The following is a 12,868-nucleotide window of genomic DNA, read 5'->3' as shown; positions in this document are numbered from 1 at the left end:
GTGTAGGGGCCTCTACCTGAAGGCAATAGTTCTCTTGCCTAGGCTGTTAGGATGTGAGGATTATAGACATTCACATCACACCTGACTTTCTGCTTGTGTTTATGCAACATTTTCTTCTAATTCTTTTGTAGTTTTTAAAGATATCTCTTGATATATTTACTGCTTCTGCTTCTAGAAACCGTATAAACAGATTTATATATAATCTGTTCATTACTTCAACTGAGTTTCTGTGTGTATCTTACATTTCTATTTGGTTATTACGTAATGTCTTTGTACAGTGGAGAAACTATAATATACAGCTTTTTAGTGCTGGCTAATATTTCAGATTTGGCAATTTTAGATCTGTAAAAACTATTGACTAGGGGCTAGGTAGATGGCTTAGAAGTTAAGGCATTTTCCTGGAAAGCCAAAGGACCCAAGTTCCATTACTAAAGACCCACATAAGCTAGATGCATAAGGTAGCATGTGCATCTGGAGTTTGTTTGCAGTAGCTGAAGGCCCTGGCATGCCCATTTTCTCTCTCTCTTTCTATCTGACTCTCTCAAATTAAAAAAAAAAAATACTGTTGACTAGAAGCAAGTTTGTGTGGTATATCCTTGTTTCTTTTTAATGAATTTTTGAGAGAGAGAGAGAGAGAATGTGCACCCCACTGTGCAAATGAACTCCAGACACATGCGACACCCTGTGCATCTGGCTTACGTGGGTACTGGGGCATGGAACCTAGGTCACTAGACCTCACAGGCAAGTGCCTCAACCACACAGCCATCTCTCCAGCCCACGTGTGTGTGTGTGTGTGTGTGTGTGTGTGTGTGTGTGTGTGTGTATATATGTATACACACACACACACACACACACATCCATACATATATATAATTTTGCTGAACTCTGTTCTTGAAATTCTGACTGAATTCTTACTTTGTATATGTTAGGAGAAGCAAAGAGAAGTACATGTGAGGTCTTTCTTGAACTTTCCCCTCAGAGCTTTGACCACTATGTGTAGTGAAGTATTTTGATGCACTGACTTTTTAGAGCACTAATAGAAGAGCCATTGCTGCCAGGCGTGGTGGCGCACGCCTTTAATCCCAGCACTCGGGAGGCAGAGGTAGGAGGATCACTGTGAGTTTGAGGCCACCCTGAGACTCCATAGTGAATTCTAGGTAAGCCTGGGCTAGAGTGAGACCCTACCTCAAAAAACAAAAAACAAACTAACAAAAAAAAAAGAGCCATTGCTGCCAAGTTGCTGACAGTCTGAAGTAGCACTTCCCTTTGGGTGCTGCACAGCTGGGATTGTTTACTTGCCCTGTGTGTGTGTGTGTGTGTGTGTGTAAGGGGAGAACCATCTAGTGAACATGACCTGCCTAGGTTAACTCCAGTCTGACCCCATTTGGACCTGGAGGCGTGTGGTGTCAGGGAGCTGAGGCAGCTTTTCTCCAGGAAGGAAGCTATTCCAGGAGGCTTTGAAGAAGTGTGCCCCAGGCGCTCCAGCTCCACAAAGGAGAAAGGAAGGCCTGGATCTATCCTGATAAACACACCCTTCTGTTTGCTTAGGAGAGCTGAGGTTTTATCAGTTAGAGATCCGGCTTTTGAAAAAGAAGGAATTTAGAAAAGCCTGGCTCTCATACCTATGGTGGATCTTGCGGGATTATAAATTGTGGGAGGCTGAGGCAGGTGGCTCAACATGAGTTCACATATAGCCTGGGGTATATAGTAAGCTCTAGGTGAGCCTGGACTATTAAATGTGGGCCTGTCTCAAAGAAAGCACAATAGAACAGAGCAGAGAATTTAATGCCCGAAAGAAATGTGCCTACACAGAGTGCCCATAGCTTATATAGATGTGCATATATTTGTAGTTGGAGTAACTAGTTTTGAGAGACATTCACCCTATTTTTTTTAAAATAAAAATTTGTTTATAGTGTAATGGAAGTCTTGGGCTTGGTTACCAATGCACCAAATACACTAATGCATCAGTAAATTTGAAGTTTCCCAGATCCTTGTCTTAGGAATTTAAAGAATTAAAATCCAAAACTTGGTGTGGTGGTGCACTAGGGAGGCAAAGGTAGGAGGGTTGCCATGAGTTCAAGCCACCCTATGATTACATAGAGCATTCCAGGTCAGACTGGGCTAGAGGAGACCCTACTTTGACGAAACCAAAAAAAAAAAAAAAAGAGGGAGAGAGAGAGATAAAGATCATTCTCTGCTTTTCTAGCAAAGTGAAGACTGCAAGGGCAGACTCAAGGATATTCCTGCTTTTTATTTTTTAATTTTTTTGTTTTGTTTTTTGTTTTGTTTTTTGAGGTAGGGTCTCACTCTAGCCCAGGCTGACTTGGAATTCACTATAGAGTCTCAGGATGGCCTCGAACTCATGGCGATCCTCCTACCTCTACCTCCCGAGTGCTGGGACTAAAGGCGTGCGCCACCACACCCGGCTCATTCCTGCTTTTTAAATTAGGAGTCCAGTCACCCTAAACTGCCTCACCAGGGTTTGTAATGGAAAATTATTGCCTTTTGCCAAAATGAAATATCTTCTGCATTGAGTCTCCTCCAAGGTTGTCAAGACCCTGAGGCATGCTTGGTCTTTAAGAGTCTCTTTTAGCAATAAGTTATGTACACAAGTACATAGCAGATGATATTTCAAAGATTAAATGGGGGCTGGAAAGGTGGCTTAGTAGTTAAGGCACTTGCCTGCAAAGCTAAAGAACCCAGGTTCAATTCCCTTGGACCCATGTAAGCCAGATGCACACCGTGGTGCATGTGTCAAGTTTGTTTACAGTGGCTGGAGGCCCTGGTGCGCCCATTATTCCTCTCTATCCACTTCTCTGTTTCACAAATAAATAAAAATATATTTAAAAATGATTAAATGGTGGGATGTTTTCAGTAAACCTGAGCTTTTTTATTGGTTATTTTTAAAAATCTGCTCTCTAGAAAATCTTATAGGAAGTAGATATTTTCCTTTTAAAAACTGATGAGTAATTAATAAGGATCAAATCAGAGTAGGTTTTAATTTAGGAGAAACTGTCAAGGACTAGGTCAACTGACTGGAAACTATATTAACCTCAGAAAGGTTACAACATGAGAAAGTATGTATCATTGAATGGAAATGTACGTGTACGGGAGTGAAGACATTTGACTGTGCTCATGGGCTTCTGTTTTGAGGGTGCTTCCCTGTGGCTCTCCCCTGCCCCCCCAACTTCAGCAGTGATGGGCTCTCTTTTAAGTCTCAACATACCTGGTTAGAAGGAAACAACAGCACATATAAGCTGGCAGACAGCATTTTGCATTTTCCTCCAGCACAGTCACCTCAAGGTCCTAAATAGTGTCATTAAGCTTCACTATCACATAGGTCCCCAAGCATATAAGTCATTACTCCATTGATGCCTGAATATTATCACATTAGAGTCTTTCCAAAGCTGAACCAAGTCAGGACCATTGACCACCAAGAAACTGCTAACACAGGGCTGCTGTGATTGTTAGCGTGGAGCTTTGTACTAAGGATCTCCTTGGGGCAAAGATGAGTGGACCTCCATTGGTCTCTTTAACAGTTTGCCGGCTCAAATCCTCAAAAACTGCAGTAACAGTCAGCCTTCTAGGACTGCTGAACTTGTGCCAGGAATTGAAGAACACGTCCACTAAGCATGCTCATGCCAGTCTGAAATGGGAGGTACCACCATCCTGATACATACAAGAAATTAGACCAACCAAGGACTTACTGCTAAAGTCCTGATACTCTTTAAGTATTGTTTTACTGCTTTCAACAGAAAACAGGAAGACAGAAACTCCTCTGCCATCCTGTGTTTGGTCTGTGAGTTGCTGGGCTTAGTCTTGGGAATTTCAAGTATATATCAGATAATAATGTCCTTCTTGGAGTCCAGAGACAGAGAGAGAGAGAGATCGATAGATAGAATATCCTAAATTTACCTGCATAGTGATATTTATTTGTAATTGCCACATTTTCTCAAATGCGTTATGTCAAGACTTTAGCTTTTCACTTCAGCTTCCTTTCTAGAGGATGTATTTTTCGGACTCATACCCTCACTCATCCGTACAAGCTTAAAACTTTAGTTTTGGAAATGAGTCATGCTTTTTTCTCTGGCATCTGGCATGTTATAACTTTTGCCCATTTATTTATCAATACAGCTCCCTATCTAATCATGTCATTTCCTCTATTGTCCTCTTGCTCAGACTGTCATTTTATGCCTGTGGCACAGCAGTAAGCCAAGCCTTGCCTGTGGTTATGTGTCACCTCTGAGTCAGGTACCACCTCTCACTCATTGGATGAATACAATTAAAGACATGCCTTAAGGAGTGTTGGTCAGGATGGGGAAGTTATAACACTGATACATGGCTTTTAAGAGTCTAAAATGGGGTTGGAGATATGGTTTAGTGGTTAAGGCACTTGCCTACAAAGCCAAAGGACCTGGGTTCTATTCCCTAAGATTCACATAAACCAGATGCACAAGGTGGCTCATGTGTCTGGAGTTCATTTGTAGTGGCTGGAGGCCCTGGCTCACCCATTCTTTCTCTCTCCCTCCCTCCCTATCTTTCAAATCAATAAATAAGTAGAAATAAGAGATTTAATTTGGTGAAGGTCATATTACAGTAGTTAAGTAGTTACTCAAGAGAACAAGCATAGAATTACTATATAACCAGGAATACTAGGAATTTCACTCCAAAGAGAAAAAAAAATGAAAACATATCAACAAAATGATGTATACTTATGTTTGTTTGTTTGTTTTTTTTTCTCTTTCTCTCTCTTGGTTTTTCAAGGTATAGTCTTGCTCTAGCCCAGGCTGAACTGGAATTCACTATATAGTCTCAGGGTAGCTTTGAACTCACGCCACCACACCCAGCTATATTCATGTTCCCTGCAGCATTATTCACAGTAGCCAAAAGGAACATCACAAGTGTCCTCTGTGGATGAGTAGATGATATGAGCCACACACACAGCTTATCCACGCTTAAAAGGGAAAATGTTCTGAGCCGGGTTACAGTATAATGGAACATATTATGGCAATATTATGCTCAGCAAAATAAACTGGGAGCCGGGCATGGTGGCATATGCCTTTAATTCCAGCACTCGGGAGGCAGAGGAAGGAGGATCGCTATGAGTTCGTGGCCACCCTGAGACTACATAGTAAGATCCAGGTCAGCCTGGGCTAGACTGAGACCCTACCTCGAAACACCAAAATAATAATAATAATAATAATAATAATAATAATAGTATAATAATAATAATAATAATAATAAACTGGGACTGGAAGAACAAATATATGATTCCACTTACATGAGTTACCTAGAACTGTCAAATGTTAGAGGCAAAAAGCAGAATGGCGGTTGCCAGGGAAGAGGCAAGGTGGGAAGGAAGGATTGCTTGGTGGCTGCAGAATTTCATTTGGGCAGGAGAGGGGGGTGAAAAGCTCTAGAGGTTGATGGTGGCAACAGACTATTTTGCTCCACAGCGTGAGTGTATGAATGCCACAGCAGTATATACTTACAAATAGTCAGAATGGCAAACATTATGTTAGATGTATTTGACCACAATAAAAACTTAATGAAAGCCTGGCATAGTGGCACACGCCTTTAATCCCAGCACTGGTGAGGCAGAGGTAGGAGGATCGCTGTCAGTTCTAGGTAACCCTGACACTACAGAGTGGATTCCAGGTCAGCCTGAGAGAGAGTGAAACCCTGCCTCAAACAAACAAACAAAAAAACAAAAAACTTACAAATGAGTATTCACATAAACTTTATTTTTCTAGTAGTCAAAAAAAAAAAAAAAAACCCAACAGAATAAACCCATATGTACATCATTGGTAGATATTAAGGATTCTAGTGTATCTATACATCAGAACATTGCTCTGTCTTAATAATGAAGCACTGATATATGCTATGGCATGGGTGAACCCGAAAACATTATACCACATGGAAAAAAACAAAAAACAAAAAACAACCCAGCCACCATGCCTTTAATCCCAGAACTAGAGGAAGAGAGGTAGGAGGATCCCTGTGCGTATGAGGCCAGCCTGAGACTACAGATTGAGTTGCAGGTCAGCCTGAAATAGAGTGAGACCCTAACTCAAGAAGTACCCCCCACCGCCAAAAAAAAGAGAAAAGAAAGGGAAAAAAGAGACAAAATTTCTGTAATTCCACTTTATATAAAATATATAGAATAGAGCTGACCTATAGAGATAGCATGTTGATCAGTGGTGGGCCTGGTATGTTTTGGGATAGATAGGAATATTCTGGAATAGATGGTTGTGATCAGTGATACAAATTTCTGAATATGTCAAAACTCACTTCTGGGTGTGGTTTCCAAAGGGGAACTTATGCTAGGGTTGTGGCTCAGTGATAGAATGCCTGCTTGGCATGTGCAAGGCCTTTGGTCACATCTTCAGTATAGGAGGCCAAAGGATGGCTCAGAAACTAAAAACCTTGTTTACAAAGCCTAATGGCCTAGGTTTGATTTCCCAGTGCACACATAAAAGGCAGGTACACAAAGTGGTGCAGGTATCTGTATTCTGTTTGCAATGGCTGGAGACCCTGGCCTAAGGACCCAGGTTCAATTCCCAGTACCCATGTAAAGCCAGATGTACAAGGTAGCACATGTGTTTAGAGTTTGTTTGCAGTGGCTAGAGGCCCTGGCATCCCCATTCTCTCTCTCAAATAAATAAATAAATATTAAAAAAAAAACCTTCAGGGCTGGAGAGATAGCTCAACAGTTAAGGTACTTGCCTGCAAAGCCTAAGAACCCTTGTTTGACTCTCCAGATCCCACCTAAGCCAGATGCACAAAGGTGAGGCAAGTGCAAGGTTGCACATGCTCACTAGGTGGTAGAAGCATCTGGAGTTCAATTTCAGTTCTGAGGCCCTGGAATGCCAATTTTCTCTGTTTCTCTCTCTTTTTATCTCTCTAAAAAGAAAAAAAAAGCAAACAAACTAATAAAACTTCAGAATATATATAAAAAAGAATTTAAACTGAGTGTGGTGGTGCACACTTTTAATGCCAGCACTTGGGAGGCAAAGGTAGGAGGATCACTGTGAGTTCAAGGCCAGCCTGAAAACTACATAGTGAATTCCAGGTCAGCCTGAGCTACAGTGAGACACTAACTCAAAAAGAAAAAAAGAATTTGATGGTTTATGAATCCTAGCTGCAAACCTTTCAGTCATGTCACGAGACTGTTAGGCTATCACACTTCTGAGAAACTGTGTTTCTCAGTTTGGGGCTTATTATTTCTAGCCATGTAACTGAGGGGGGAAAAATGAGACCTTCTTCCTTATAAAGTGGAGAGGATATTAACCATCTCACCAGATTCTTAGTGTGCTAAGTGAAGTCACAAGTATAGTGTCTGTGTGTACTAAGAGCCCTATAAATTTATTAAAATTCCCTAGAATGTGCTATTCTTGTTGACATTATTTCAGGATATTCCAGTACTGTTTCTAGATATTTAGGAAAATGGCTCAGTGACATTGGTCATTTTACTAAAACTCTTCAGCTTCTGATTTGATGTAGCTTTCTGTACTGCTCTAATGCTCTTTTAGAGAAGCCCTTCTCTCTCTCTCTCTCTTTTTTTTTTTTGGTTTTTCAAGGTAGGGTCTCACTCTGATCCAGGCTGACCTGGAATTAACTCTGTCATCTCAGGGTGGCCTTGAACTCATGGCAATCCTCCTACCTCTGCCTCCCGAGTGCTGGGATTAAAGGCGTGTGCCACCACACCCAGCTGAGAAACCCTTCTCATCCAACTTAGTTACTGCATACCTCCTTGCCACACATCTTTGCCTGAACAACACCCTGTCCTTAGAACTCCATGGCTTTTCTCATGTCATAGATCTTTCACTTTCATAAGCACGTCATCACTTCTAGTTTCTGGAATACCCAAGGTTCTCACTGCATCTTTGACCACAGAATCTTACTTGGTTATTTTTTAAATATTTAATTAATTTATTTATTAGAAAGAGAGAAAGAGGCATATATATAGAAAGAATGGGCATGCCAAGGCCTTTGACCACTGCAAATGAACTCCAGATGCATGCACCACCTTTTGCATCTGCCTTACATGGGTACTGAGGAATCACATCTGGGTCCTTTGACTTCACAAGCAAGTGCCTTAACCACTAAGCCATCTCTTCAACCCACTTGGGTTGTTTTTAAAGTGTGTGGCTTCCTAGGTGATCTTTTGAAAACTATGTCCAATGTCCCTAGCTACCGTACAATTTTGCACACAGGGTTTGCATGTTACAATGCTTTCCTTATCCACAGCACTTAGCATTGCCCTTGACATGGTCACTGTCATATGCACTTAAATACTCACTGTTCATGAGTTAGCTTAGTGCTGTATATCAGCAGGTACAAGGGCTTCCACCAATGGTTCTCAGTCTACCCTCACCTAGAAGAACCTGGTAACTACGGCTTCACCTCAGCCTAGCATATCAGAACTTCTGGGCCTTACACTGTGGTGCTTCTAGAGCCCAAGCTATGAATGCTTGAGCTCAATAGATGAGCTAACATAAGCCAACAGTTAACAAGAAAAGTTGATTACTGCAAAAGTATGGTGACCAGAACTGCTGGGGGTCTTTCTTTCTTTCATTTATGAGAAAAAGGAAAAGCAAGGGAGAGAGAGAATTGGCACACTAGAGTCTTAGCCACTGCAAAGGAACTCCAGATGTGTGTGCCACCTTGTGCTTCTGGCTTACATGGGTTCTGGGGAGTCAAACCTGGATCCTTAGGCTTCACATAAAAGTGCTTTAATGGCTAAGCCATCTCTCCAGCCCTGCTTGGGTGTTTCAAAGTGCTCTACATCTATTAGATAATTTTGTTGGGATATTTGACACTGCTTTGAGTTTTTTGTTGTTGTTGTTGTTTTGTTTTTGTTTTTTCAAGGTAGGCTTTCACTGTAGCTCAGGCTGACCTGGAATTCTGTATATAATATCAGGGTGACCTCAAACTCAAGGCGATCCTCCTACCTCTGCCTCCCAACTGCTGGGATTAAAGGCGTGCACCACCACACCTGGCTGAAAAAGATTTTTCTATTGAGAACTTTAATATATAAATATGTACAGTACTTTGATCATGTTACTGCCCTTTCATTCTTATTTTGTTCCTCTGATCTCCCTTAATCCCCTGAAGGCCCTTCTCGTTCAAGGCAGTCCTACTTTGTTTTCTTGTCTTGTTCCTTTTAGCCTCCTCTGTTCTCCATGTCAAAATGTTGATGGCTTAGAACTGGGCTGGTCTTCTGGGGGATATTAGGAACCATGGTGAGGTCATGAGAGCGCTACTCAGTTCATGTTGAAAAGATAAGAAAGATCTTTTAACTAATTTTTTAAGAGTCAATATTGTAATGGAATCATCTAATTATAGACATTGGAAACTGAAAAGTCAACACCTTCGTGCCTGATCCCTTTTGTAAACTTAAAGATTTTCAAATTTTGTCTTTTCCAGGCTGGCAAACCCTCAGCAGCAGAACCAAGATTATCTATGTCCCTTGTTCCTGTTGGTTCCTGTGCTTGGAAGCAGGAGATGGGTTTATCTGTAGCCAACAGGACATGATCCAGGAGGAGCCTTGAGGGACAGAGCTGCTGGTAAGACAATAAGGACAATTGCTGCTTGACTCACACATATAAGATCACTCTTAATTTAATGGTTAATCTGTCTTCTAACCTTCAACTTGTTATGTTGTTAAATGTGTCTAATAAGTATGCTCAGGACACAAGGGTAGAGCTTCACATAAAGGGATCTCTAAAGCTGTCTGCTGACTATATTTAGCAGTATTTTTCTGGAGAGTTTTCATCAGATTCCTAACTTTTCCCCATTTTCTTTCTCAGAAGAAGAATCAATTAAGAATTTAGCACAGAGTCACACTGTAGTCCCTTAATCATAGTGCTGTCATTTCCTTCTTCTTTTTTTTTGATTTTCGAGGTAGGGTCTCGCTCTGACCTGGAATTAACTATGTAGTCTCAGGGTGGCCTTGAACTCATGGCAAACCTCCTACATCTGCCTCCCGAGTGCTGGGATTAAAGGCGTGCGCCACCACGCCCAGCCAGTCATTTCCATTTTTTAAAAAAGATTTCTTTATTTATTTATTAGAGTCAGAGAGAGAGAGAATGGGCATGCCAGGGCCTCTAGCCACTACAAACGAATTCCAGACACATATGCCACCAAGTACATCTGGTTTATGTGGGACTTGGAGAATTGAATCTGGGTCCTTGGGCTTCCCAGGCATATGCCTTAACCACTAAGCCATCTCTCCAGCCTTATTTCCATTTGGGGGGGGGCTTGATGTAGGGTCTCACTCTAGCTTAGGCTGATCTGGAATTCACTATGTAGTCTCAGGGTGGCCTTGAACTCACAGCGATCCTCCTACCTCTGCCTGCCTCCTGAGCGCTGGGATTAAAGGCATATGCCACCATGCCTAGCTCTCGCCTCCATTTTTTTTTCTTTTTTTGAGGTAGGGTCTCACTCTAGCTCAGGCTGACCTGTAATTCTCTATGTAGTCTCAGGGTAGCCTCGAACTCACGGTGATCCTCCTACCTCTACCTCCTGAGTGCTGGTATGAAAGGCATGCGCCACCATACCCAGCTCACCTCCATTTAAAAAAGAAAAAACATAATTTAATTTAATTTATTTATTTGAGAGGAAGGGAGGGAGAAAGAGAGAGAGGGAAGGAGAGAATGGGCATGACAGGGCCTTCAGCCACTGCAAACAAACTCCAGACACATGTGTCACTTTGTGTATCTGGTTTATGAGGGTCCTGGGGAATCAAACCTGGGACCTTTGGCTTTGCAGGCAAGCACCTTTACCACTAAGCCATCTCTCCTGCCCTCTCACCTCCGTTTTTAATTTATTTGAGGCCACTTGGCTCAGTCTTGTTAAGAACTAGGTAGGGGGCTGGAGAGATGGCTTAGCGTTTAAGCGCTTGCCTGTGAAGCCTAAGGACCCTGGTTTGAGGCTCGATTTCCCAGAACCCACGTTAGCCAGATGCACAAGGGGCACACGCGTCTGGAGTTTGTTTGCAGTGGCTGGAGGCCCTGGCATGCCCATTCTCTGTCTCTCTCTATCTGCCTCTTTCTTTCTGTCTGTTGCTCTCAAATAAATAAATAAATATGAACAAAAAAAATTTTTTTTAAAAAGAACTAGGTGGTATTTTTTTAAATATTTTTATTGACAACTTCTATACTTGTAATAAACCATGATATTTCCCTCTCCTCCCCCACTTTCCCTGTCACAACTCCACTCTCCAACATATCCCCTTCCTGTCTCCATTAGTCTCCTTTTACTTTGATGTCATCGTCTTTTTTCTCCTATTATGAGGGTCTTATGAAGGTATTACTAGGCACTATGAGGTCATGGATATTGAGGCCAATTTCTTTCTGGACAGTTGTATGTAAGGAGTGGTACCCTTTCTTTGGCTCTTACATTCTTTCTGCCACCTCTTCCACCATGGACCCTGAGCCTTGGAAGGTGTGAGATGTTTCAGTGCTGGACACTCCTCCATCCCTTCTTCTCAGCACTACGTTGCCTTTTGGGTCATCCAGTGGTCATTGCCATCAGAAAAGAGAAGATTTTCTAACCAGAAGTGAGAGTAGCATTAAAATAAGAATATGAACATTAAGTATAGTGCTTTCAGGGCAATTTGGTGAGAGTAATATATGCATTTATACAGACAAGAGCAGGCTTTATACTACTAAGGCTCATGACCTTCCCTACCATAGGCTTTTAATTAGGTTTTCAGTACCAGGCATGTATTCCCTCCCATAGAGTAGGCCTTCAGCCCAATTATAGAGCAGTTGGTTTCCCCCAGAGCAGACATGCTATATTGCGCTTGTTCAGTCATTTGGCCTGTCTAGCCAAACTTGAGGCTTCCAGTGTTCACTGTTTTCATGGCTGATGACTTCTATCTGTCATAGGGCTGCATGCAGTACAACTTTTATCAGTTTACAGTTGGCTGGTCTACAGGGAGAAGGTTTTCAGCTCAGCACCAGCTTGATTTTTCAGTAATCTTGCTGTCCATGCATGTGAAGTCTTCAGCATTAGGGTCTTACCATCTGTTACTCCTGGGAAACCAAAGGCCTTGGCAATAGCCTATAATGTTTTGGAGGCAATAGAGACCTTCCTGGCCAACAACTCACTGGAAGGTATCCCATCCCTGGCTCTGAAAATTTTCTAGTAGCAATCTATGGCTTTTGGATGTGCCATTATCCAAAGAAGTAGGCTTTCATATGTCTTATTCAGAATATCTTGAATTTTGATTGACTCTCTTCCCACCCTTCTCTTAATTGCTTCCCCTGGCCTCACTTAGGTAAGACAGCAAGACAGTAACTGTTTTTTCATCATGGTTTTAAGAATTGATCTTAGGACTGGAGAGATGGCTTAGAGGTTAAGGTGCTTGCCTGCAAAGCCAAAGGACCCAGTTTTGATTTCCCGAGACCCCTGTAAGCCAGATACACAAGAGGGCACATACAATGCATCTGGAGTTCATTTGCAGTGGCTGAAAGCCCTGGCACACCCATATATTCTCTCTCTCTCTCTCTCTCTCTCTCTCTCTGCCTCTTCCTCTCTCTCAAATAAACAAATAACTATTAAAAATAAAAGAATTGATCTTAATAAAAGCCAGTTTGTTTTTAATGCCATTGAACTGCTAATGAGATAAAATTAAGGATTTGTTTCTATTTTTATTGTGAGCTATAGTATATGAACATATTACACATTGCTCATATTCCCTTCCAGTTGTGTCCTTTACATTCCTTCTCTTTTGCTCCCAGAAGACTCCTGTAGGGTTGATCTCTTAGCAGCTTCTGATTTTCTGCTTTGATGAGTTTTGAGTCTCTTCAATATCTATTGCCAAAAAGTAACTTTAAAAATTTGTTTGTTTATTTATTTG

At 41.7% G+C, this 12,868-nt stretch overlaps 1 protein-coding gene across 2 annotated transcripts in view; it reads left to right on the top strand.

The window, feature by feature from the left end:
- Nucleotides 1-12,868, top strand: part of Tet2 (tet methylcytosine dioxygenase 2) — a 164,485-nt gene that overhangs the window by 40,247 nt on the left and 111,370 nt on the right. For both annotated transcript variants that reach the window (XM_045142504.1, XM_004662993.2), the window contains exon 2: nt 9,430-9,569. The gene's annotated coding sequence lies outside the window, so the exon portion shown is untranslated. The remainder of the gene's footprint in view (nt 1-9,429; nt 9,570-12,868) is intronic.

This window comes from Jaculus jaculus, chromosome 2 (genome assembly GCF_020740685.1).
Source record: "Jaculus jaculus isolate mJacJac1 chromosome 2, mJacJac1.mat.Y.cur, whole genome shotgun sequence".
In the NCBI taxonomy this organism is placed as follows: domain Eukaryota; kingdom Metazoa; phylum Chordata; class Mammalia; order Rodentia; family Dipodidae; genus Jaculus; species Jaculus jaculus.
The sequence above is the reverse complement of the archived record's forward strand: the minus strand, read 5'-3'. Positions and strand labels throughout refer to the sequence as shown.